The sequence below is a fragment of the Rhynchophorus ferrugineus genome, unplaced genomic scaffold, assembly GCF_030347505.1.
Source record: "Rhynchophorus ferrugineus isolate W39M unplaced genomic scaffold, kcgeb_rfMv2 rfM1, whole genome shotgun sequence".
NCBI lineage: Eukaryota > Metazoa > Arthropoda > Insecta > Coleoptera > Curculionidae > Rhynchophorus > Rhynchophorus ferrugineus.
The window spans coordinates 35279072-35304827 of record NW_027472580.1 but is presented as its reverse complement, the minus strand read 5'-3'; the positions used below and the strand labels follow the sequence as shown (position 1 = coordinate 35304827).

The 25756-nt window shown below is 31.9% G+C and overlaps 1 protein-coding gene across 1 annotated transcript in view; it reads left to right on the top strand.

The window, feature by feature from the left end:
- Positions 1 to 9062: 9062 nt before the first annotated feature.
- Positions 9063 to 25756, top strand: part of Sema2a (Semaphorin 2a) — a 1190156-nt gene continuing 1173462 nt past the window's right edge. Inside the window, exon 1 of the mRNA XM_076419451.1 lies at positions 9063 to 9202. The gene's annotated coding sequence lies outside the window, so the exon portion shown is untranslated. The remainder of the gene's footprint in view (positions 9203 to 25756) is intronic.

Sequence of the window (25756 nt, the reverse complement as noted above, 5' to 3'; positions counted from 1 at the left end):
TATTTTCTGAGTCGCTATGCAAGTCCTCATATCACCCCATATCAATTCCATTGGATTAAATATGCAGTGATAGGTAGGAATACATAATACGTAGAAAAGAAATGAAACATTTTATTTTATTTACCGGGTAATAATTTCACTAATGAGCATGAAATAGTTCACTAATGAGCATGGTCTCTTCAAAGTTTAATTTATGTAATATAAACTCTTCCCTATCATAGCCTTTGTCGATGCAATTGTGGGGGAATCTGTTGCATTAGTGTACGGTACTATCCATAATAATAATTGATGGTTCTTCCAAGGTTTTGAAACCAGAGCAAAAACATTTTATGAATCATTTCTTTATGGTAGTCGCCCTTGGACTTGCAGGAAAACTCCAGCTGTGCGTCAGGAATAAAACCATTCCTATTTTCAATATGAAGAACAATATATCTGCGATGAATTACGTTTATTAACAATAGCTAATTAAATGTTTTTAAAATGTTTACCTTTTCGCATGAGCGTTTGTTTTCTTTGTTATTTTTGCAATTTTTTTGTGTTGCATTTTAAAATATCAATGTCTAAATTGGGCACTGTTTTCGTATACGAATATTAATAAATAGATATTGTGTTTATGTCAGATGTTTATAATAATTTGTATATTCTGTATTAATTGTTCATATCAAATTTTGAATATATAAAAAATAAATATATTTTTTACGATATCTATGATACGTGTATAAGGGCCTTAAAGGTTTAGTAGCTTCTATTCTAAGAATTGAAGAAATACTCAAGAAGAAGTTATATATTATTCGATTATATTCTTGAATTAACTTGACCAAAGCTTTGAAATAATATCAGACTTTCAGTTAGAAATCTAGTGAACAACTTCAAGTAGAAGATGTACTGTTGCCTTATATTCTAGTTAAGTTCACTCAGATTTAGTTTTCAGTGGAACTCATATTTGCATCAACAATGTATACAATAAGCAAGAATTTATATGAACTAAATTTGAAAAATCCATGTTTCACATCATCGTGGTCAACTTTTCTACGCGTTGGAAAAGTTTACTTATTGGTGTACTCTAGATAGAAAACCCAAAATTTTTCTTCATTCCAAAAATATTAAAATAAATTAGAAACTATATTATTTACTAAATACACTCAATCTGCGTAGCATTGTAGAACGTATAAGTACCGCTAGTGTATATCAGATTCTCACCTGTATTTTGATCAGTGATATGCATTGGGGAAAATGTGAAGGATCAATATCAAAAAATGTTAACAATCCAATTTATCTTTCATGGTTTTGAAATTTTCTGACTGAAAATAATAATTTTCAGCCGGAAGGAACTAAGGTGGAGAAAATGGCTGTCAAGTGAATTTCAAACAGACTGACCTTTGAAAAATCCATGGTTATCAAATATTTACATACAATGGAACAGATACAGAAGGGAAAAATATATATTATATGATTCATGTGATATAAAGTTCAGAGGTTGGCAACGCTGGTGGATTGATACCATGTGGTTCCTAGCTAAGAGAGACTACCACAACGACGTCTTTCTCTCTATTCTCTTACCCCTTCTGCCTTCTTTAACTAACCTAATATCCAGTCCATTCTCCCGTTGAACATATGTATCATTTAAGATAGAAATAAACAAATTTTTATTCAGCCGGTGTTTTCTGTTCCCATGCGAATTCCTTCTCCAAAAATAGTAGTGAGGCCAAACAATCAAGTCAACAGCCACACATTCCGACCGAGCAGACAAACATTCCTACATATTCACTGAAAATGTGTACCTGCTTCTAAGAGAAGTAAAATCATTCTCATGAATGACAACTCTTTATTGTATATTGCAAGAGTTCTGAAACAGAGACTGTTTCATATTGAAAGGAAAGGATTTGGCAAGTGGAAAGTGGATTGATGGCAGCGATCTGTTAAATCAAAGTGGTTTATTTCGACACGGTATCCTCAAGTTACCATAAAGATGGGAAAGAGTTGTTGCATGGAATCATTTTTATTGATTACCTTGACAAAGGAAGGACCATCAACAGCGACTATTACATAACGTTATTGGACTGAAAGACGAAATCGCCGAAAAATGGCCTTATTTGAAGAAAAAGAAAGTACTGCTTCACCAAGACAATGCACCGTGTCAAAAATCGATAAATTGGGTTTCGAATTGCTTCCTTATCTACCGTATTTTCGAGATCTGGCTCCCAGCGACTATTTCCTGTTCTACGATCTCAAAAGAATGCTCGCTGGGAAGAAATTTTCTTCGAGTGAAGAGGTGATCGACGAAACTGAGGCCTATTTTGAAGCAAAGGACAAATCGTACTACAAAAATGGCATCGAAACGTTGGAGGGTCGCTATAATTAGTGTATCATCCTTGAAGGGAATTATGTTGAATAAAAAAACTAAGTTTGGCAACTAATTTAACTCTTGACTGCACATTGCAGGAGTTCTGAAAGAGAGACTGTTTCATATTGAATGGAAAGTATTTGGCAAGTGGAAAGTGGATTGATGGCAGCGATCCGTTAAAACAAAGTGGTTTATTTCGACACGGTATCCTCAAGTTACCATAAAGAAGGGAAAGAGTTGTTGAAAAGTTGGAAGATATTTTGATCAATACGTATTGTACTATGTTTTATTGATAAAATATTTTTCAAACTGAAATAATTGTCAGAATACAAACAAGCACCTAATATCTAACAGATTCCAGTTTGAGGATTTATGTGATTCGAACACAGTAGCTGATATACTTTTAGTTATTTTTATGTTTTATTAACATACATTTAGTTAAATCATACTGTATTTATTTCTAAGTCAAACACTCGATTGCTCATTGAGTCAATTAATATGGCTAAAATAGCGGCGTTTATATTATAATTGGTTCAATTATAATATACATAAAAATAATATTTTGAAAAGAAAAGTTGATAACGGGGAGAATTTTTCCTCGGATTCTTTTTTTGCCTCTGATGAAAACTAAAATGTTTGAATTTGATTATGCTCGTAGTTAAATTAGGATGTCGACAGAGACTTCTTCCCTTATTAGTTCTTTTTTTGCGCTCACCAAGAGCTTTCATCGTAATTTCAGTGAGGCTGAGTAAATCGCGAACGACGACTACTAACGGCAAATATTGTACTTTTCCTAATGGAAATTAACTCGGTTAAGGAGAAAAGGATGGTCCCATCTTACGATTTTCTATAGTCGCGATTTAAAAGTTTGCCGCTCGTCTCGTGGAGAGCGTACCATTAAAATACTGGACGAATTTTAACATAATTGGAACTATATGATTGAGCAGTTCTCTGGTGTGATTTTGCAATTGGGTGATTTGCGAGTTGAAAAAGGCTGGATGTCAAAATCGCGACAAGAGCTCCGACTTGAAGAAGGAAACATATTTCATTAAGACAAATCACATGTACTCTGACTTTTGTATTCCTATACTTAGGATAATTTGAAAAATATAAATGAAGTTGCGAAATAGAATTCACGTAAGGCTTATTAAAATATATGTTTTAAAATATAGATAACAGAATATGAAGACAAGCTATAACCTAATCATTATCAGCTCATAGACGACTTGTGGGGAGCGTGTCTACTTTTCATTCGGCATACTTCTGTTGGTGCCATGAGACTTGACCAAATCTTGCTATTGTTAATAATTGGACGCAACTATTCTGGCGTCGGAAAATATTAGTCTCTTATTTTTCAAATCACTTTCTATGATCAATATTAGAATTACCCGCTGCGTCGTCCATTTAATTTTGCCTTTTCATGTGTTCAAGAATTGTGTACTATGTGATTGTCGCATCTTAATCGAATAACATTCTGATATTGTTTTTAAGAAACATATGCTAAACGTCCCATATGTATTGCATGTAAAAGACCTCAAGCTACTGAACTGTATCTTTTTCCAAGCCTTGGAGCCATACTGAAAGATTGCCGGAATAAGCATTTAAAAGGGTTTTAAATTCTATGTTGATTACAACATTTCCTTAGTTACACACACAAAATTTTAGAGAAGCTAAAATTCCTGCAATTTGACCTATTCGGATTATTGATTCATCAGTAGATATAACTTTATTTGGTGTAGAACTGATTTCAGATATTTGAACTCCAATATTTTATGACAGCAACAGCTATTTTTACTTTATTTAAGCGACTTAAGATATATGATTTTAAAAGTTACTATAACGAACTAAGTAAACTAATATTATTGGATGAAAAAAAGGCAGAGCAAAGGCAAAAAATTAGTAATTAGGTCTGTAAGTGTCTAGACTATCTTATAATCTCTATTATCTATATATTCTTATCAAAAACGTCTCTTTTCAATCTTTTCAATCACCGACATTTCAATTTTTTCATATTTTTATATCTCATTGAGTTCTGTCCATTCGATCTAAGATTTCTTTAGTATTTCATCCACAAATATTATGAATTATGATGGGCTTGGAGTTCCGTCTTGTCTTAGTCCTCTTTAATTTCAAAAAATGCTTATTTTTCTTAATATCTATAATTACAGCAGTTAAATATATCCTATATATTTCGTGGATTATTCTTAGCGTTATATCATTTATATCACCATATCATCTATCATATCTTTTTGGCAAATTGATTACTGAAACTAACGTGAGGTACAAGGACAAGGTCACAATAGTCATATAAACACAGCAATCATTTGCTATAACATAAGAATATAAACACTAATAATAAGCAATCAGCAGTCTCTTAACTGTGAATATTAGAACAGTCATAAAATATATAAAAAAAAGTCCCTGCCTAATTGCCTCAGTTTTGGATATTTTAGTATGGGTTCGACGAAAATAGAAAGAAATTTGGAGGTTTCCATAGCTGCAGAATCTGCCCTCTGGTTTATGCCTATATGGCCAGCGATTCAGATGACTTGATGATGATATTTTCCTGTTTTGCGATGGAAAATAAATGAGAATAAAAATTAAGTGTCTTGAGGATACCTTCCCCTTAAATTTGTGAAGGTAGTTCAGAGAGCCAATACGTATCCCATCAACTATCTTGTTTTGTATTTCTGCAGCTTATTGAAACCGTATACCAGACAACCCACGCTTTATTATTTGCAACGTGATAACCAAAAGGGCCTATATCTGTTGCGTAGGTTTTTGGTTAATTCGTGTGGTCTGGAAACAGTTAATTCATCAATAACTCTTACATGAACTTCATCCTCTTCGTCTTATCTTTTGATCGTTCAGGTCTGTTGTGATTGGCACCAGCTTTAAATCATTGAAATCTGTAAATTGTGAAAGTTTCTTAAAGTATTTAATGGACTTCGATAGTAAATTCTTTCAGATCATACAGGATACATTACGTATGTTGACAATTAAATTTTGAAATCTCCATGATTACCATCTGTATACACTGAATACCTCAATAATATTAAATATGAAAAACTGTTTTATGTAGAGAGTTGTCTAAGCCATCGAATTTAACAGACAAGTTAAGTTATTTAAGAGTTCCTTACATTGATACATCGTATTTTCATCGAAATGTATTGCTAATGAACATGCAATAGTATATTTGGATGTATAGTAGACAGTCCGGTCGATTAAACAATTCCCTGGGTAGGCTGGGGCCGAAGTTTTTCTTATTATGGATCGTGAGAGATCTATTTCTGGGAAAAGGCGAGAAGATCCTTGGGGAGAGGCACAAAGCTATGTGCTATTTGACAATTTCAGCTTTTCGAGGAACTTTGAATATCACTTTGCAGCATTGTATCGCTAGTTTTTCATTTATTATCTATTTTTATTTTTCATTTCATTAGAATATAAATTTGATGTTTATTTATATATTATATAAATTTTACCTAAGCTTATGTTATACTGGATTCGAGGATTGAGGTAAAATTACTTATTTGCATCACAGTTTCATTACACTTTGACATAATGTTATCCTCCATGAATCACATTTTACGAATGTATAACTACATATGAGAGCAATGTGTAATAATAAATCATTATCAGATGATTATCAGAGGTTATAAACCACTACAGATTTTTTCGCTTTGCTTGTTTTGATACATCTCATATCGCTACATAATATCTGTGATTACTCTGACTGAAAATGCCGAAGCTAATAAATAGTCAGTCAGAAAAAGATTTCGTTTCTAGTCGGTTGCCTCAAAAATAATCTAAATAATGGAGGGCCCCCTCATGACAGTGAAATGCGTTAGAGAGATAATTATTGATATTGTTAAATATTAAGTTCCTGCAGTTTTATTCCAAATATTTCAAGCTTCTGACTTCTGAATTTCCTTAGACAGAATCAGGTTAATCAGTACATATTAGCTTAGCACCTGAAAACTTATTGTCGTTTACCGAAATTTTAAAATTTGAAATGTTGTTTCTTTGTACTGTTGGTGATAATTATGCATATAAATCTATGTTATCATCTGAATGTATAGATCAGAAGCAATGTTTCAATTTCAATGTTATAAAGTAATGTTTATGTAATAAAAAAATAATGTGCGAACAAATATCAAGTACCTTTTGATGCAATAACCGACGACAAATACCCATTTCACCATCCTGTACTGCGTTATTTATATATCCGCTCTTATAATCTGTCGGTATCTCTCGGTGTTACAGCTTCACTGAGTATTATTATGGCTACAGGAATTTATCAATTGAATACTTATAAAGGCATATGCTGCTCTTTGATCAATGTAAGTCAACTCTTCAAACGCTGTTAGGGAACCTATGATTTAAATGGTGAAAAGATAACTCATAAGGAGGTCTAATAGGATTTTCAGACATTGCTTTTAAAATTATATAACAAAATCAAGAAAGATCTATTATTTTAATTTGTATGTCTATATGAGACTTAAATATTTCAAAAAGAAATATTGGGCAATCATTGGGACGCTAATAAAAATGGGGTAAAGTCAACAAAAGTTGATGAAAAAAGGTAAAAGCTATACGATAATATTTTTTTAGTTGTTTTTTTGTTAGTAATAATATCTTTTAATAATTCATTGCGTGTATATTGTTCTTCATTCTCGTGACAGAAGGGTTTTATTTCTTGACCAGGGTTGGTATTCTCCTCCAAATTCAAGAGCAACTACCATGAATAAATAAACCAAAACATGTTTCTGTTCTGAGTTGAAAATCAACTATCAATTAACCTGTAGGAACTATTAATTATTAATATAGATAATGGACCATATAGTTACAAACTAGTGAAAAAAACCCAACAAGTGCGTCGACAAAGGCTGTAATTAAATAATGTCTTTGAAAACAAAAAATAAATTTGAGGATACTATGCTAAAGAGTGAAATATTTAAAATTATTTCTCAATAAACATAAATAAAATTTTTGTTGTAATTTGCTTTGTTAGATAAATATGAAAAATAGATACATAAACACAGAAACACAGTAGATCAGATGTGTAAACAATATAGTCACCAAGTATTACGTCTTCCATCCTATCACTGCAAATTCAGTCCAATTGAATTGATATGCAGCATGAACTGTTTATATAAGTGGAAAGAAGAATTGTTTACAATAACATCGGTTTGAGTGAATTCCGTGAGACACCCAGTAGACGAAATTGACATGTGGTGTAATCGTGAGCAAGTGTTAGAGATATTGGAAATTAACAGCTTAGTTATTGACTTGGACAGTGAGTTATAAAGTGAGAGTGACTGAATGAAATTTTCATGATATGGGATTATGAGCCAATGCTGAAAATGAACAAGAGAGGGTGGTGAGAGTAGAAACAATTAAGGGTGTGTATATGGTTAATATTTAACATATGGTAAAGTGTACAAAATGTATGTGCATATATATGTGTATATATATATATATATATATATATATATATATATATATATATATGTAATTGTTCAAAATAACTAAACATGAGAATTCTGTTAGGATATGTGCGGTGAGAAATTATACTGTTTTACGGTATGGCAAATGAATTAAGAACAATGCACTTAGAAGTTTAATCTTACCAAGAAAAATATACAGAGATAGTAACAGAAGAAACTAGTTGGCAAGGAAACGCAGCAATCAAGAAATCAGTAGCTAAAACTAAAAAGGTAAATATGCTCTCCAATTAAAATTAACTTCATTACTTGGATATAAAATTGTTAATTAGTTGGACGAGATCTAGGCGATACCACTACATCGAAAATGCAAGAATTCTACCATATAGGGGGTGTAGAAAAAAGTTAAATGTAAATATAATAAAAGAACTCCAACCTACAAACTATTGTGGCTGTATAATTAACTGTAGTTTAAGTCCCTTGATAATATGTGCATTAGATATACTATAATATTAAAATAAATTATATTTGGTAACATTAGTTTTGTTACGTTATTTTATTTACATTATAATTTTGTTATAGATCGAACTCGAGGTTAATGCGGCAATATTGCGACGTTTTGACTTCATAAATTTAGATGACGTGAGTTCACTGTGTTATTGGGTATATCATTGTCGTCATATATCATTGTCATGGATATATCGGGTCTGGTTCGGTCGATTGGATGTAGATGGATGATGTTCCGATTCATTGTACGGTGCTTCAAACTGTCACTAGTCTTTTGAAGGAAGAATAAACGTCTTCCAGTATCTTTCTTTTCATTACATTCCTTCCTGAAAATCAGTCAATCCAATTTCTAGTCTTTTACGTAATTAGTTCGACCTGATACGGTATCTGAAACTGCCTCCATTGCTTTTATTACCTTTTCCCATTTGCTCTGTGATCCCGGCGTACACACATACAAGCTCACGCACACGCACGCACCGACTCGCAAGAAATCACCACCGCCGGCCCGATATCGACTCGGCTCACCCCCGTTCGAAAGCACGTTCCGGGGAACACGGGGGTGCGCGCGCCTTATCCCCACGTGCTCCGTGCCATCAGACTCGCCACCGATCCACTGCGTTTGCCGTTCTCGTGCCAGTGCCAAGCGAATCCAGCGGGAACGGGAGCTGTGTGTCCGCGACCATCCGGAAGGCTCTTCGCGCTCCTTCGACTCCGAAGACCAACACTCCGAGCCAGAAAAGAAACTTCTTCCGTCTTGGATCCGGTCAGTCCGGAGAACCGTCGACGATGCGTTGAACACTAGTGTCTGTGTTGGTGAAGTTTGGTTCGTTGTACAGTGGATTATTGCCGGACTGTTTTGTAGCTGGTACTCCTCTTCGGCCCTATACAAATCAGCGAAATTGAACAGGTAAATCAGTTTTCTTGGAAGCACAGTAATCGATGACGGTATTACATATTTTTATCTAATTATTTCACCTTACATGTCATATATATCTATTTAACCTTCTGTATATCTATTTGCACTAACATGTACTTGAAATAATTAGTACATTTCTGGTGGTGGCTTTTTTATTTTTTCAATATCTACTTTTTTGTGTATATTTTAAAGAATTAATATATTTAAATATAATATCTATTTACAACACAAATTTTAACTCTAATAAATGTGTGCTAAGTTTATGACATTTTAGTGTTATTAGGTATGATATATATTTGGAAATTATAACATTTAAAATAACTAATATAACAATGATTTAATTTCTAGCAAAATATCATTTATTGCCCTTTATAGTTGTAGTTAACAGATGCATTCTTTTCGATGAATATGTTAGCTATAAGCAATTCACGATTTTATATAATTTAGATAAGTTTTTAAAACAAATACTTGAATTAATTAACTATAGCATGTTAAACACATATTAATAAGCTTGTAAGCTATTGTAACTTGACGAAAACATTCACAAATAACAGGAGGGTTTTCAGTTTTTTTTTCTCAGATTATTCTTATGTATGTGATTTCCTGAAACGTTACTATTAGTATTTAGATGTCTATCTATAGTTGCTCGAATGTTCAATTGTGTTGTAAGATGTTATTTGAAGTTTCACTCAACTGCTATATGACATTTAGTATAAACAAGTTATGTAGTAACCGATTTAAAAGAGTTTTTCATTTTAACTAAAAGTGAATCAAAAAGTTATTCTAACCGATAAAAATAACGATGTTGATCTGACTCCATAATTATAAAAAGAAATTTTTAGTTAAGTAAAAGAAATTGGAAGGATGAATACCTAATTTTTATTAATAATTTTATTGTTTATTTATAGTAAGTTATTTATAATAACTTTAATTATTAATAACAACATTCAAACTATAAATAGGCTAATTGGTAAGGTTTTATCTAGTCAGTCTATAACATACCATTCAATTATTATCCATGCTAGAATTTTTTCCCAAATTTAATTTTATTCTATAATATATTCTTCTTAAATTAGGGTATATATAGAAAGATATAACTTCTACTTTTCAGAATATATTTGGCATAACAAATTGTTTTTACTATCATAAGTGTCTGAAGAACGTTCTGCAATTGTTGAATACGATTGAATAAGAATAAGATTTTTCTTTCGGGAAAATGTTGGTCCCTTTTGCTCAAATTTATAACTTTAATCGTAATATTTTTCTGATATGTTTAAGGTCATTGAGATGCATCTTTGTCATGCCAAAACTAATTTATATCCAACCACAGGATGTATTACTATGTTTGAATTTATCATGCCAGGTGATTTCGTATTGCTGAATCTCTATAACGACTATCAAGTGGCTGTTTTACTTTAACTAGATTTTCTCGACCAAAAAATTCGTTTAATAAACACATAATACTTTATCAATTACTTTACTAAAACCTCTTTTACTGGTAAAGTACTAGAGCTAACATCACTTTTACCACTTTTTTTTCTGAAAAAAATATTGCGGTTCCTATCATGGATTCTTAGAAATCCAACAACGTCCCCGATTAACTTTTCCACCTGCACGATAACTTAAATTTCAACCTTCCTCTAAAAAGTCGCTGCAAAGACCGATACGACAATAAACAAATCAGAGAATTTTTCATCAGACTATGAAGAGAAATATTCTGAGCACTACATTATCGCAGCTTAAACTTGCCAACTTGAGGATGTCCAATTTAGGTCACTTAAATTAGAAGAATTCTAAACACAGATATCTACATTATCTATAAGGAACAAAATCTTTATAATCGTAATATACTCTATTACAACACTATAATTAATTGAATCTCTTTAGCCTTGCGGCCCTTTGGAAACACCCATAGTAAAGAAATGGAAAATTGCACCCGAACAACATAAATATATGTCTTTATTATGGCCTCCCTTTCACATGCACAATGAATGTCCGGGTTGCCTTGCAGGCCAATGGGCGGGCTCTCATGAGGTACCCTCGCCTTTGTGGAGGAAGAACCTTGGCGGTTTCCTTACCTCTAACTTTAAAAATCTGGACCAACTTAACTCGGATATACTAAAAGGGAACAAATTGTGGGGAATCAAAAATACTTACTATAAAATTTTGAAAATCATATTTTCATTCAAATAGAATTAGTTTTCTAAATACAAAAAGTGGTTAAATACCATTATTATTACACTAGCAACTATTCGGATATTTATATTATTTTATTGATTACCATTCCAATGCTAAAACTATTTCCCATTTCCTAAACGACTTGTTTACTATTGTTAAAAAAATCAATATATTTACAGCAACAGTACTGTCATAGTCTCTATCCAACTCAATTATGCATGATTTGACAACAATGGTATTGAAGTTGAAAATCACAGACAGTTTTCGATTATAAGAAACGGCTGTTTTAATATTAATTGTTCTTAGTACTAGATAATAAATCATTCTTATCGCACGAAGAGGACATACAGTTTCTGATTGCGTAGTCAATGTAGGTCACACATACATTTCCGTCTCTCCGCCCACACACTTCCCTTCACCGCCCTCCCGCGCTGCCCCCTGGGCAAGCTAATAAATTGATACGGACTAAACAAAAGCCCGCCGTTTTCCTTCCGGACGGTCTCACTCCCTTCCGTCGCGCTCATAAACGTAAAAGCGCCCCCGCCCCGCCGCCCTTCGGCCCTGGGCCGAAACGTTTGACGTCGCATTGCTTGGTGGCAAAAGCGAGACAAAAACTGAAAAACCTCCGTAATCGATATGCCTTTCGGATAATGGCCGAGGACATGTTCTTTGTGTTGTCGAGGATGTCGGGGGGATGGGGGGTACCTGCGGCGGTCGTTCAACTATAATCGTCTTTTTCTTCTTCGGGCCGTTTGTTTGGTTATTGGCGATTAGGATTTGGGTCGCGTCTCGTGACGGTACCTTGATGAAACAGGCGGTTTTCGCAGCTATTTATAAGACTTATTATTTATAAGACTTATTATTTATAAGACTTACAATATACAAGATGACCCGGTAAATTTCGTATCACCTACATCTATCTTGTAAAATTTCTGTGACAATAACAGTGGGCTTGGTTGGCACAGTCGTCAAGGATATAGCCTACTCACCGGCAGATGTTTTCTTAAGCCCGATGACTATATTATGGCTGTCAAATGGCATTGTTTTAAACATTTTGATCAAATCGTTGCTCTGATGAATAAAAGTTTTTTGTTCTTGGACTAAAGTTCACTTCACTGTTGGATTGTGAGCGCAACACCTATGAATTTTCGCATCCGGATTGCCCATAAAATAGATCCCTAAGAATTGACTATTTGTATTTGACAGTGATAACAGCGTTCCTAATAACTGATAAATGTGTTATTGTATCTGCAATTTTTTAATATTTTGTTAACACATTTCTGATAAATTTGAATGTTACTCAAAAACTTTTATGATTTAATTGTTCTATAGAACTATTTGTTTTGTCGGTCGGAACTTACTGTTGGCGCAGTCTCTTATCGAAACACTAACTACTATCTTTATGGAAGAAATTCACACGTGAACAGCAAACACCGGCTGAATAAAAACTTGTTAATTTAATTTGTTAAATCTTATATGTGTTCGATGGGAGGATGGACAGGATATTAGGTGAGGTTAAGGAATTACGAAAGCTCTATGAAAGAGGTTCTGTCACAATGGGCAGAGAAAAAGAGAAAAGAGAAAGAGACGTCGTCGTGGTCCACCAGCGTTGCCAACCATCGAACTTAATGTAGATGTAATGGTGGTAACCTAAATGGGGATCCAACATTACTCGGCCGTTTCGTGGTGCAATGGTGTTCATGCATTGATGACATGCATGACGGGCTGCTATGGTCTTTGTCCGTCGCGCTAGTCTCGTGGGTAACGGTAACGTCGAGCACCTGTCGATTGGATTCTGTTGAGCTGGTTGATCCGTTAGGCATTTCGATCACGTCGGGGTCATCAATTGTAGGATTGTTCGTCTTGTCGGTCGGAATGTGTAGCTGTTTATCCGGTCGCTTATCGGAACACTAACTCCTATCTTTGTGGAAGGAATTCGCATCGGAAAAGGCACCGGCCGAATAAAACTTGTTTATTTCATGTGTTATATACTACATGTGTTCGATCGAAGGATGGATATTAGGTTAGGTTAAGAAATTATTGAAGCGCTATGGAAGTGGTACTGTTACAAGGGATGGAGAAAAAAAGAAAAGAGAAAGAGACGTGGTCGTGAAGGGTTTTTACAGTCGGGAACCGCATGGAGTCAATCCACCAACGTTGCCAATCTTCGAACTTAATGTAGATGTGTAATCGTGGTGGTCTAAAGGATTGTGGCGGTTGCTATAGTCCTATACAATATGCGTTGAGCCAAAATTTGTATTTTGGAATAAACTATCATATTTATTAATGTTTGTCAAGAAGTAACCAGAATAATTTCCCATCTCGTCCATTATGGAAAAACAATTGTTGTTTTTCCTATTTTCCTTGCCATCATTTCATATTTTTCAAATGCGAACCTTCCTTGGACTACAAGTATTACAAAACCAAGACTATTCGAAGCGATTAGATCGTTCTAGAATTTTAGCCGCACTAAAGATCACCAATTTATTTTCACGTATATGAAAGGTTTGGGGTAATTTAAACTGGGCGGGATTACCTTATTTTTTCGGTTAAATGTAATACTATTTAAGTTTTTATGATTCGTATCTATTAGCTTCACTAACAGATTTAATATCTGCGATTTAGAGGATTATCGAATATTAAATTAACGACTTTAAACATAAAAAGTTGTACGTTCTAATATTATATTAGATATTGTGCTACAATTAGCGCTTGTATATTTTCTTAACATTTATTCATTCAAAAGGCCTTTATTGAAATAAATTATTAGAATATATATTAATCAAAATATATCATTTAGACCTCTCACCTTTCGAAATGCATAGCGATAGCGTTGCATTCGGTTTTGGTAGCCCGTAAAACACTACCTTTTTCTGATTTGACCATGTATACTAAACTTAATATTTCATTTCGGTATTTATATGGCTAGTTTTCGTGCACAAGTCCATGTCATATTCCATTTCGAAGTATCGTAGTAAATGACATATTCGTCTTCAGTTCAGAAACAACACAGAAAATTCTTGACTTAACCACTGAAACCTGGATGTTGAAATCATTCGAAAGGGGGATTTTTTGAGATTCTCTCACATTTTGGATCTTTCATATCGCATATAAACAATCTGAAAACAGTTGAAATAAAACTCGTAAATAGGGGATATATCAAAGCTGTATCATTATGAAAGTTTTTGAAAGCCTTTGATTAGTTTTAGCAGCAGATTTCGTCAAATTAAACAACAAAAATAATGAATGTTGAAAAGGCGATTTTGAGGGTTCCACGATTAGCGTCTTTATATACTGAATAACTCAATAATTCTAAATGAGTAACTGTTTTTTTTATGTAGATAACTGTGAAAATTTAGCTCGGCTTTTATATTAATACCTCGCATTTTTACCATATATATCGCTGATCAAAATACATGCAACCACCTATTACAGTTGGTCTTCTCCTTTTTTATTTAGTATAATTAGTGTTCTTTATTGCTCTTTAAATGAAAACACTATTTTAGTTTTATGGTAAATAAGGCGAGATAACGAAATATACTTAAGGAATTAAGCTTTTACGTATTGAATTTGGTAACTGTTATCAGACAGGTGTTATTCTGGGATATATAAGAACTGATATTATTTCAAGTTTTCAAAAATAAGTAATTTATTAAAGAAAATATCCAACAAGTTATTTGTGAAATATGTCCAAAAATAATATGCAACGTACTGTAGAACTTGGTTAAGAGAACGGGCTGTTTTCAACCACAATTTTATTTTCTATAAATGTTGAAGTACTTTTTCAAATAAATCAACTCATCGTTTATAATGCTTTACGGATGTGGTGTTAATATACTTATTAAGAATAACAGACAACCCACCCTAAGAATATAGTATGCTAAGAGCATTTGTTAATATTGTTGGTATATCACATATTTCAGTAGTAGACAATCTTGATAAAGTATTAAATAACAAGCAGATAGTTGAAAATGTTGAAGTAAAATATTTTTGAAGTATTTTAATGCGATTAAACAAAATATTATAATTAAGATAATAAAAAGAAACTTCCACTTCGAACATCCAAACCTTCTTCGTGTCTTTGAAACTTAAACAGTGGTTGAATATGATCAGTAAGCTATGAGTTTTCTATATTCCAACCAAATTCTCTGAGACTCGAATATAATATTCGAAGCAGATTAAGTAGGAATCAGTGTAGAATAGATGAGAGGCAACATTACAATGATTTGGGTGTGATTGGCGTATTAAGAATTAACAACTACCTTACACGTGTTTGTGGTGAAGTATACCTTTTGATGTCTTGTGCGTAATCTGAAAAATAAAAGATTTGGTTTATCACTAATGATTAAATTTAATCTTTTTTTATATCGTCTATCTACGTTCTAAAATACAGGCCAATGATGAAAAAGTTACTTGTAATAAGTTATTAATTAGTAATATTAACAACATGTTGAAAGGATCAACAACCAGTTTCGTCAAATTTTGTTGTTTCTTTTTTAAAAAATAAGTTAGTAGTTAGACTATATTATGTTGCTCCATTCTATGTTTAGGTGATTTATCAAAGAAAATCTTTGATATCTAGCAATAGGAACATTTTTGCGTAAATCTTCAGTATACTCTAAACTATTTTTATATATTCACAAAATTGGCTTTATTCATCAACGTAATCTCCATCAATCACACAATCATTCCAACGCTGTTCTAACATTTCAATACCACTATTTGTATTTTAATATAATTGAAAGTAAAAATTATAAAAATTTAAAAAAAGTCTCTATTTTTCAGATACATATTGTAATTTTTTGTCTATATTTTAAAGTTTTCTTTTACCAACTAGGGATTTATCTGGACTGGACCTAGAGTTTAACGTGGGCTCCGAACCACAGTCCTCGGTATTAAGTCTATCGACTAACGAGTGACCAACTTATAAATCATCCCAGAAAACATCCGGTCTTACCCAGCCTGGTTAATGGCGTGACTCAGATCATTTTCCTTATTGGATTTTGCATTCTTGGCTAGGACAATTACATATATTAAATAGTCACTACTATAAATTTACGACCATGCCCTAGCAGGATTCGAACCCGCGACTATCACAACACCTGTCGCCTTTAGCTCTGCGTCAACCAAGCCAGCTATATTGTAATTGATGCTATATTGTTAAAGAATTTTGAGTGATGTCTAACACAATACACATATAAATAAAAAGTTTCTACATGCCAATATATAAAGAATAATACATCTTTATAAATATTTGCCCACAATACGTAGTAACATAAAAAAATACGATAATAAAAATTTAAAATTAGACAACTGATCTTCTATTTGGTTTTTTTTACATCCTTTTGGATTCATAGTTTATTTCTCCATGTAAATAAAAGTATTATGTTTTTGATATTTTCCCTTTTCATGTCAGTAACATTTTTATATCAAATCCTCTTTATTGCTTTTTGCGTTTACCCTCCAGACTTTGGAGAGCCTCAAGTCTTATTGTTTTTTCCATCCACTTTAGTGTTATATAGATTTATATACTGTGTTTCTTGTCATCCTGCTAATATATTTATGGCTAGTTTTGAAAGTTATTCTCTTGTTTTATAAATATTGATGGGTTGAAAGATTTCCAAACGTTTCTCCGAATGTTTTCTTTTGTTTTTAGATACTATATTTGTTCCTTAAATACATTTTTAAGTCATATTTTACTCTTATGATAGTTATTAGGTAGCTCTTAATATAATTATGTATTGGTTATTTAAGTTTTAGTCATGTTTTACCTGCTGAGGGTCTGGGCAGTATGCGTTAGGTCATTTCAGCGACGCACTTAAGTATTTTGAATCGATTTTACAATATATATGGTTTGAACATCGTCAGTGTATTGATACTTGCAAGTGGTGACGTGCATTATTACTTCTTTTAATCTGACTAAAATATCAACAAAGAATATTAATTGAGTGATACGAGTCGTTTTCGTGAAGCTATTTGCCTTAAGACATTGGAATCCTTTCACATAGCATTCTCATTAAGTCGATTGAAGATGTTAAAAGCTGAAATGAAGTAGATTAAAGATCATGTTAGTCATATCTATTTTGAAAATAAACGTTGATATAAATGTATCGTTCCCAAGAGTGTACTTTTAGGACACTAAATTAATTTAAAAAGAGAAATAAGTCGTTTGCATTTTACAAAGCTTCAAAATACGTACTACATTTTAGTTATAGATATGTAATATTTAATTAAGAAAGTTTTTCTAAAATTGAATAACGCCGGTAGCTTTTATATTTTCTTCCTTTAGTTCCCTAACGAACGCTTAATGCTATTGCAAGTTTATTTTCTTTTATTTGACTTATACCTTCATCCAATAATCTCTCAGAGTTATTCTGTATCTTCGTTATTGAAATATCCGTCTCTATATTTCATAAACCAATATTTATACGTTGAAGTCGATATAATTTGTAAGATTTAACAAGCGTTGCTGAAGGTTTCAATAAGCAAGCGGTGACTTTCTACCATATATCTCTTTTAATTAAAGTATAAAAGCAACGCTTTCCGCAAATGTTTCTTTCTTGAAATGTAATTGGATATTTTTAACCTAATGAAAAACGTGCTTGTCTTTGGAATCTATTCAAAAAGAGTAAACACAAGTCATATTTAGTAATTAGCAATTACAAACGGAAGATTTATACGGTTATTTTATATTACTCTAACTTATTATTTGCCCTTTTTTAATATTCATTACGTCATACTCTGTTGTAGGTACGATTATTTTTCCCTAATAGTATATTTCCACATTGAATGGTCCTGATTTTGGTAAGACTGACATGTCGATTTCAGTTCAAGGACTAATTAAGAAATATATGGTTTTTTATAAACTAGTTTCTATCACTATCTCTATTCCATTAGAAGTGTGAAACTCTTTTGTCTAGAATAATATGTTTTTGTTCTCAAAATTGGACTCAGCTTTGGCAATTACTTTTACACCTTGATTAAAAATAAATTTTATTTTCTACAGTTATTTTCAGTTCTCAGAGGAACAACAATCGTTGCTAGCCAGATTTGGAGCCCTCGGTGGATTGGAAATACAATGAATTGTTTAGGTTATTTTTTCCAAACCAAAGAAAGTACAAAAATAAATATAAACGTGTAAAATTATATTTGTTTTCAATATAATCAAAGTTGTTATTTAATAGTTAGAATGATATGACATTTTAAAGTGCATTGCATGGAATTTAGTACACCCAGGAATCATATGGAACTGTCAATCGCGATGCCGTTTATATTCCAGACCGGTGATTAATTGACCAAAGTGTTTCACTTATATTATATGATATTTTTTGATGGTCATTTGCTGGAAATATATTAGCAAACGTTCTTTTTGAAATTTTTAATATTTCTTATTAGGTGCTTGCATCTTATTATTTTTCACTCTAAAAGCATTTATTGAAACAAAATTGGTACAATATATATTAATCAAAATATTTTACATATTATATACAATTTTCCCTTCCTTTTGGCAACGTAGCGAGAGAACGATGTTTGTTTGGCTGAGATACAATCGTAGATCAACTTTCGACCTTATTTTAAAACATTGTTTAATTTATCTAATTGATATCAGTTCTGTTCATCTGCAGAAACAACATCAGTTCTGTTCATCTGCAGAAACAGTGTTCTTATATTTTAGCAAGCCGTAATACAGAGCATTTTGCTGATCTCACCATATTAACAGCACACACTTTAGGACCATAATTTTTCTAGACTAATGCATCCATTATGCTCTTTTGTGCTTGGGTTTATGCTAATAGTTCCACTTTTAATTGCCTGTTACAATATGCCATAGAAAACTCTTCTTTTCCTAGAAATCAATAAAATAGCTACTTGAAATCTAGTGGATCTTTATCTTCACATATAAAAGTCTGGAAACAGTAAATTCATCAAGTATTAAGAGGTCTGAATGTTTTTGGCTGTTTGACCTTGGCTTTTGTACAATAAGTCTTGCAATTCATAGCGTTCTTTTTGCAACTTTGTTTCTTGTCATTGACATTAAAATTTGAATGTCATTGATATCAACTTAATAGTTAGAATAAATGTGTTTGGTAGGCTACGAAAGTAACTTTCTCCAAATTAAACAACAAAAGTGTTGAATATTGAAAAAGGCAGTTTGAGTCTTTCATGATTAGCGTCAGTATAACCGAATAACTCAATAATACTAAATGAAAATTTGTTTTTTTATATAACGGAAAGTCAAAACCTTCGAATTTAACAGTAATTTATATTAATATATAGATGATAAAAACATATCGCCGATCAAAGGCATACAACCGCGAACTAGTCTAAGCTTTTGAAACCATGTTACAATTGTAGGTTGATGTTAAGTACAAATATATTTAACTGGATATTAGGGCAAAGAAAGTTCAAGGCAATAGAATTTTTACTTGAAGGTTTTAGTCTTGACTGATCAGAGTTTATATTCTTAATCATGCTTCCTCGTAATGGAGTATAGGGAATAACTTAAAAATAATATATTAATATTACTAAATAGTGAATAAAATTATTTTCAGAACTGCAACAAATTCAGGGCGGGCATCAACTATAAGTATCTTCAATTTTATTTACTTTAATGTTACAATCATAAGCATGGAATATTATATGAATTATATTATATATATATATATATATATATATATATATATATATATATATATATATATATATATATATATATATATATATGTTTGTTAATTAAAAAAATAACGAACACACTTAATACTTAATTTTTTGCAATATAAAAATTATATTAAAATAATGTATTTATGATAACTAAATGAACTATTGACTTCTCTAAACTTAGGTGTATAAAGCAAATAAATGAAATAATTGATAAAAGGTTCAAAGAAAAGATGGTCATATAGTTACGTATTAATTGCATTAATCGTTTAACATCTTAATATTTATCACCATTTAATCATTCATAATTTATTCTATATATCTTAGCTACCCAAATAATGTGATTAGCTTCGTTTTAAGCACATATTTTCATTACTTAATTTAGGTATTAATGTAATTGTTATATTTTATGTATATTTTCACCTAAAACATATTTTACCTAAACATAAAATTGAATAAAAAACCTGGCTTATTTGATAAAAATATAACTTCTTTGCCTACATTTGAAAAAATTACGTTGTTTTTTACATGTTTATTCCACTATTTTTTAATCTTTAAAACAGTATATCTCATTTTTTCTTGTGAATAAATTTAATTATTTCAGGCTCATTTTTTCAAAAAATTTATTCATTTTATTTAATGCTCTGGAATATCACCATTACAGGTAGGTAATTTTTAATTTGTCTTTTAAGGCTGTCATTAATATACTGCTTTCTACTTCGCATTTTGTTCCACATGAGGACTAAAAATTCATCAACAAATAAGAAATTAAAATATTGAGATGCACAAATTATTGTATATGTTACCTACAAATTTAAAATGAATTCACAGCATTTACTCATGAGAGCTGAAATGGATTAGAGCTAATACCAATAATATATGATACTTATTAAGTGCCAGTTTTACCAGTTCTTAAGAAAGAACAATTATTAGAAATTCTTAAAATTAAAAATGTATTGATTAATGTTTATATTATCAATCTGTAAAAGCTGCTTGCGAAAATCTAAATATGGATTAATATGGAATGGAATAATAACACCACAAAGGTTTTATCGTGTTTTAATATATTAATTGGTATTTTTAAATAACATAGCATAATAAATATAAATAGTACAATACAACTTAAATAAAACCTAAAAACTAAAGGTTTTCAATAACCATAACTACTAAATAAAACGTAAACGTATACCTAATCATTGAAAAATCTAAACCATGATGAAGCTAAAAATGTTCGTACAATAACTACCAAACCCTTTTTAAATAAAAGTTTTATTTATTTTTGAACGGAAATATTTTTAAATTATTGTGAATATTATCATGTTCAACTTTTCTCCCGTGAGGCTAGTTCTTCGATCGTTAATTATTTGCCCAGATTTTGAAAAAACTCGTTCCCAGGGGATAGATGTTGCGGATATAGAGGAATATTTTATGTGTAACTGATATAATTCAGGTAGTTTCATTTTATGGGTTTGCCAAAATCCAATGGGTTTTCTAAACGCCCTATAAATAAAATCACCAAATGCTGAATCTGTAAAGTTGCTGCAGTACTTGGGGCAATTACTTGTTTCATTCTAGCCAATTTTTTATCAAAATATCTCCAGATGTCAATACATTTTTGGTCAGTAGTTTTGTCTTGAATTTTTTGAAGTTAGAATAGAAGATACCTATTTTGTGATAACTTTTTGTATCGCCTCAGCATTATTTGTAATACCAAGTCCTTTTTATATCTGGGATCTAAAAATGTGGATTTCCCGCATATCGTATTTATTTCTAAAATTGCCAGTCTTTTATTGATAAGATCTAATAGACAATTTTGCAATTTTTTCCCCATTCACTTGTTAAAATCCTGGATTTGATGGAATGTTGCAGTCTTCTTATTAACCATATAATTAAAGATATCGTTGGGATATCTTTCACTAGATAACTCGGTAGTCATTATTTCAATGGGCTTTGAAAGTTGAACACATTCTGTTAAGATAGTCCATTCGTTAACAAATAAATACTGTGGTGCTCTTTTTAATAGCCAACAAAATAAATTGTTGAATATTAAAGTAGAGTTTTTCTATCAGAATATGTATTTATTACAAATATTTAATATATTTTATTCACCTCTTTACGGTTAATGTTTTTAAAAGAAATTTAACAACTGCTACTGTAAAAAATTCTTCAAATCTTTTGGATCTATGCAACTTCTGAAACCTTTGGAACCTAATTTTAGTTTTCAAGATTTTAGAAAAAAGTTTCGACAAACAAGAGGCTTTGACAAAAATTGTGAAAGTTTATCAAAAAAGTATTACCTATTATAACAGTCCAAAGTATTACCTGTTATGTCAGTCAAAAGTATCTTACTATTTAAGATTTACAATTTAATTTTTTTGCCCTCGAAAAGTAGCATTCCAAAATGCTGCTATATTAATTTACAATATATAGTTATTCACAAGCAAACTACAAACAAAAAAACATAAAACCACATATATTACATATACATCTATATAAGCATAAATTCGGCGCATTACTTTCTAGGTCGCGGCTAGGACGGAAGACCAGAATGTTTAAAATCAGTCGAGTGAACTAGTAGAACCGAAAATAGTAACTAAAAGTAAACGACTGAAACAGTCGATAGTAAATAGTAATAAAATCAGTCGGACCGAAAATAGCGACTGAAATAGTCGATAGTAAAAAGTAGTCAATTACTGAACAGTCCATAGTCGTTTTCAGTCGATTGTTCTCAACATCAATTATAACTTAACACTCTCCGTGTTAGTATCATTTAAAATAAAAAAGTTCAGGACTTTCCTTCCGATTTAAAATTGCTCTACCCGCATTTTGTGCTACAGCGCTGCCAAATTTACGCCATAGCCTAAAATTACACCTTCATAGTAAATGTACATACAACAGAAACAGTGAATAATAAACCGTATTAGAATTGGAGCCTGGCAGAGCGCAGTGGGTCGGCCAGATTCAATGAAAATAGAGCCTAAATTATTTGTTTATATATTATATATCACAGATCTAGTAACTATTCCTAGTTCCTTGATACGAGCTATTTCATTTTATTGAAATTTACATATTTCTAGTGCAAATTACGCAAATAATTGGGTCGAAAAATTCTTCCTCCGTATAAGTTTTATCCGTGCCAAATTTGAAGCCTCTTGCGATGCTCTCGTTTTCACCAAAAAGTGACGCAAAATTTTCGTTAAGCCGTTTAATATATAGAAGAAGATTATTAGTAATTTAAAAACTGTTTACGTTTATTTCTATATATTGATAGCGATCGTGGCACTATTGGTAGTAATGCTTTAGTTATTATTATGATATAATTTATATATAGATATTACGTTATATACATCAAATCTGACATCTTGGAGGGGAATATCATTCCTAAAAACGTTTCCCTCATTACGGAAGTGTCTAAGCATATTCTGTCGCTTCGCCGTCGTAAAAAAAAGAAGACGCAATCGAGGTTAATTTGCCGAAATTTACCGCGGAATATAAACCGTGCCGACAGCCGTCGGATGTATCAACTCCTCCATCCGGCTCGGGGAGCCCTAAGTGAATTATGTGGCCGTCACGACCGTTTCCCTGGCTTGGCATGTGTTTTGTTTACGACGTAAGAAATTGTGTCATCCGCCTCCATTAATTATTAGATTGTTGTGAGCTGCCGGCAAGGACCTCGAGGTTAACTGAAACTTATCCCGGTCCCCTCGGATAATGGAACTTTGTCATATTATTCAAGACGGTTATTTATATATCAATTTTTTTCTTTTGTGCGGTGTTTACATCTATAACGAGATGATAATGTTACTGATGATATTTTGTGGTTATCGTGTTAATCGCTTAAGAGGTTTTTCAATTAACCCAGCAACTTGATAATTTTTTATTCGTATAAGAGCTTAAAATAACAAATACCAGCAAACCTGTTAATCGTAGTAAGGAATTGATGGATTTCTTTGGTAGACTTTTACGTTTTGTCGACTCACTCCTTATCCCTCAGGTAAGGATCCAACTTGATAAAGGTATGCAGCTTTGGAAATGTTCAAGAAAATTTAATATTGAAGTAATTTATTATTATAAGAATAACTCTCTTCTATGCTTGACTGTAGAAAGCAGGCAGTTAGAACGTGGGCTTCTTTTGGACATGTCCATACATAAAGTCGACCACTTGTAGGAAATAATGTAAAGACATTACTCTAATCATCAAGTGTTCAGGATTTCTGATCATGGCACAATAATTTTGCGCAACTTAGTGTTGACTTCAATTATAAAGGGGTGCGCAATTGTCACATGAATGTTAACTTTCTGGGTCTTTTGGAGAGAGAGATTATTCTCAAGTAGTTATGGATTTTTACTGTCACTTTTACAGTGGTGTTTTTCTGTTGCATGGTCACAATCCTTTTTAATCTTTGTCGGCATTTGTCAGCTTTTCTTCGATTATATTTTGGGTATGCTGCCCTTACCGTGAATGCTGTTGCTCGTGAAATGGCTAACAAAGTCTACAGATCAAACATTTCACCTATCAGTGATTTTAATCGTCACAGCATGCAACATTTTGTACTATATTGCATGGTATTCATATTTTGTTTATGCCCTGTACGTATACCATTCAAACGGTAAAAAAATAATATAAAAAATGATATATGCTTCATCTTCATCAGTGACCTTTTGGTACTCTTGCCAACGACTGGTATTTTCTGCTATTTTTGGTAGAGAACCCTAACCAAATGGTTTCTACAAGCTTCTGCCGAAACCAGCTTTACAAGTTACCAAAATACTTTGATTTTTCATAAGAATATGTGTTAAGAATGTCGAAGAGATGAATGTGTAAAACTGTTGTTATGTTTCTACATTTTTAACAGTTATTACCGGTCAGTGTTTGATTATTTTGTTTGAGACATTTTGTTGTCGTTATCTGAAACATGAAAAAACCTTTATAATTGGTCATTGTCCTACCAAAGAAAGCGATACAGTATGCTTTCAAATTAGGCATGGCATACCTGCCACCTTAAGTGTTTTATTAATTCAATGTCAACTAGTCACGAGATTGTACTGCAGAATTCTGGTGAAACCTAGTTCTATTAATTTAAACTAGGAACAACACTTCAATATTTTATAACTTGAGTTTATAAATTATAGTACCCCCAACCTTTTTGTGATTTCTTCAGACGCTAATATATCGGCGACCCACAATCAGACGGAAAATTAATGTCGCTTAGATCAGATATTAAGGGGAAATTGAAATAGATTCAACACATCGGCTTTCTTAATAGGGTTGCCATTATACACGTGTACAAATTGAAATAATTTATCTATATTATCTCATTCATAAGTAAAGTGGTTTATCCAATTTAAATGAGTCGATTTCAATTTAATGCACGTCATAGTAGGTTCAATGAAAGTTCGAAGTTGAGGTATTGTACGAGTTATTGAATGAAAATCCATCATATACTCAAAAATTATTGATAGAAACGTTGAATGTGAGCCCATTTGCAATTTGGGAACAATTACAAGTGATAGGGAAGATAAAAAAACCGGAAAGATAAGTGCCACATTAATTGAATATCAGCCGGATCAGAAAATCGAGAACTCGTCAGTGAAATGCTGCTTCAAAGGTATGAAGGGAAGTCATTATTTCAAAAATACATAACGATTCCAAGCAAAGTCAATCAATTAATTGATTGAAAGTCCAAATTGCTTGGGTTGCTAAAAAAC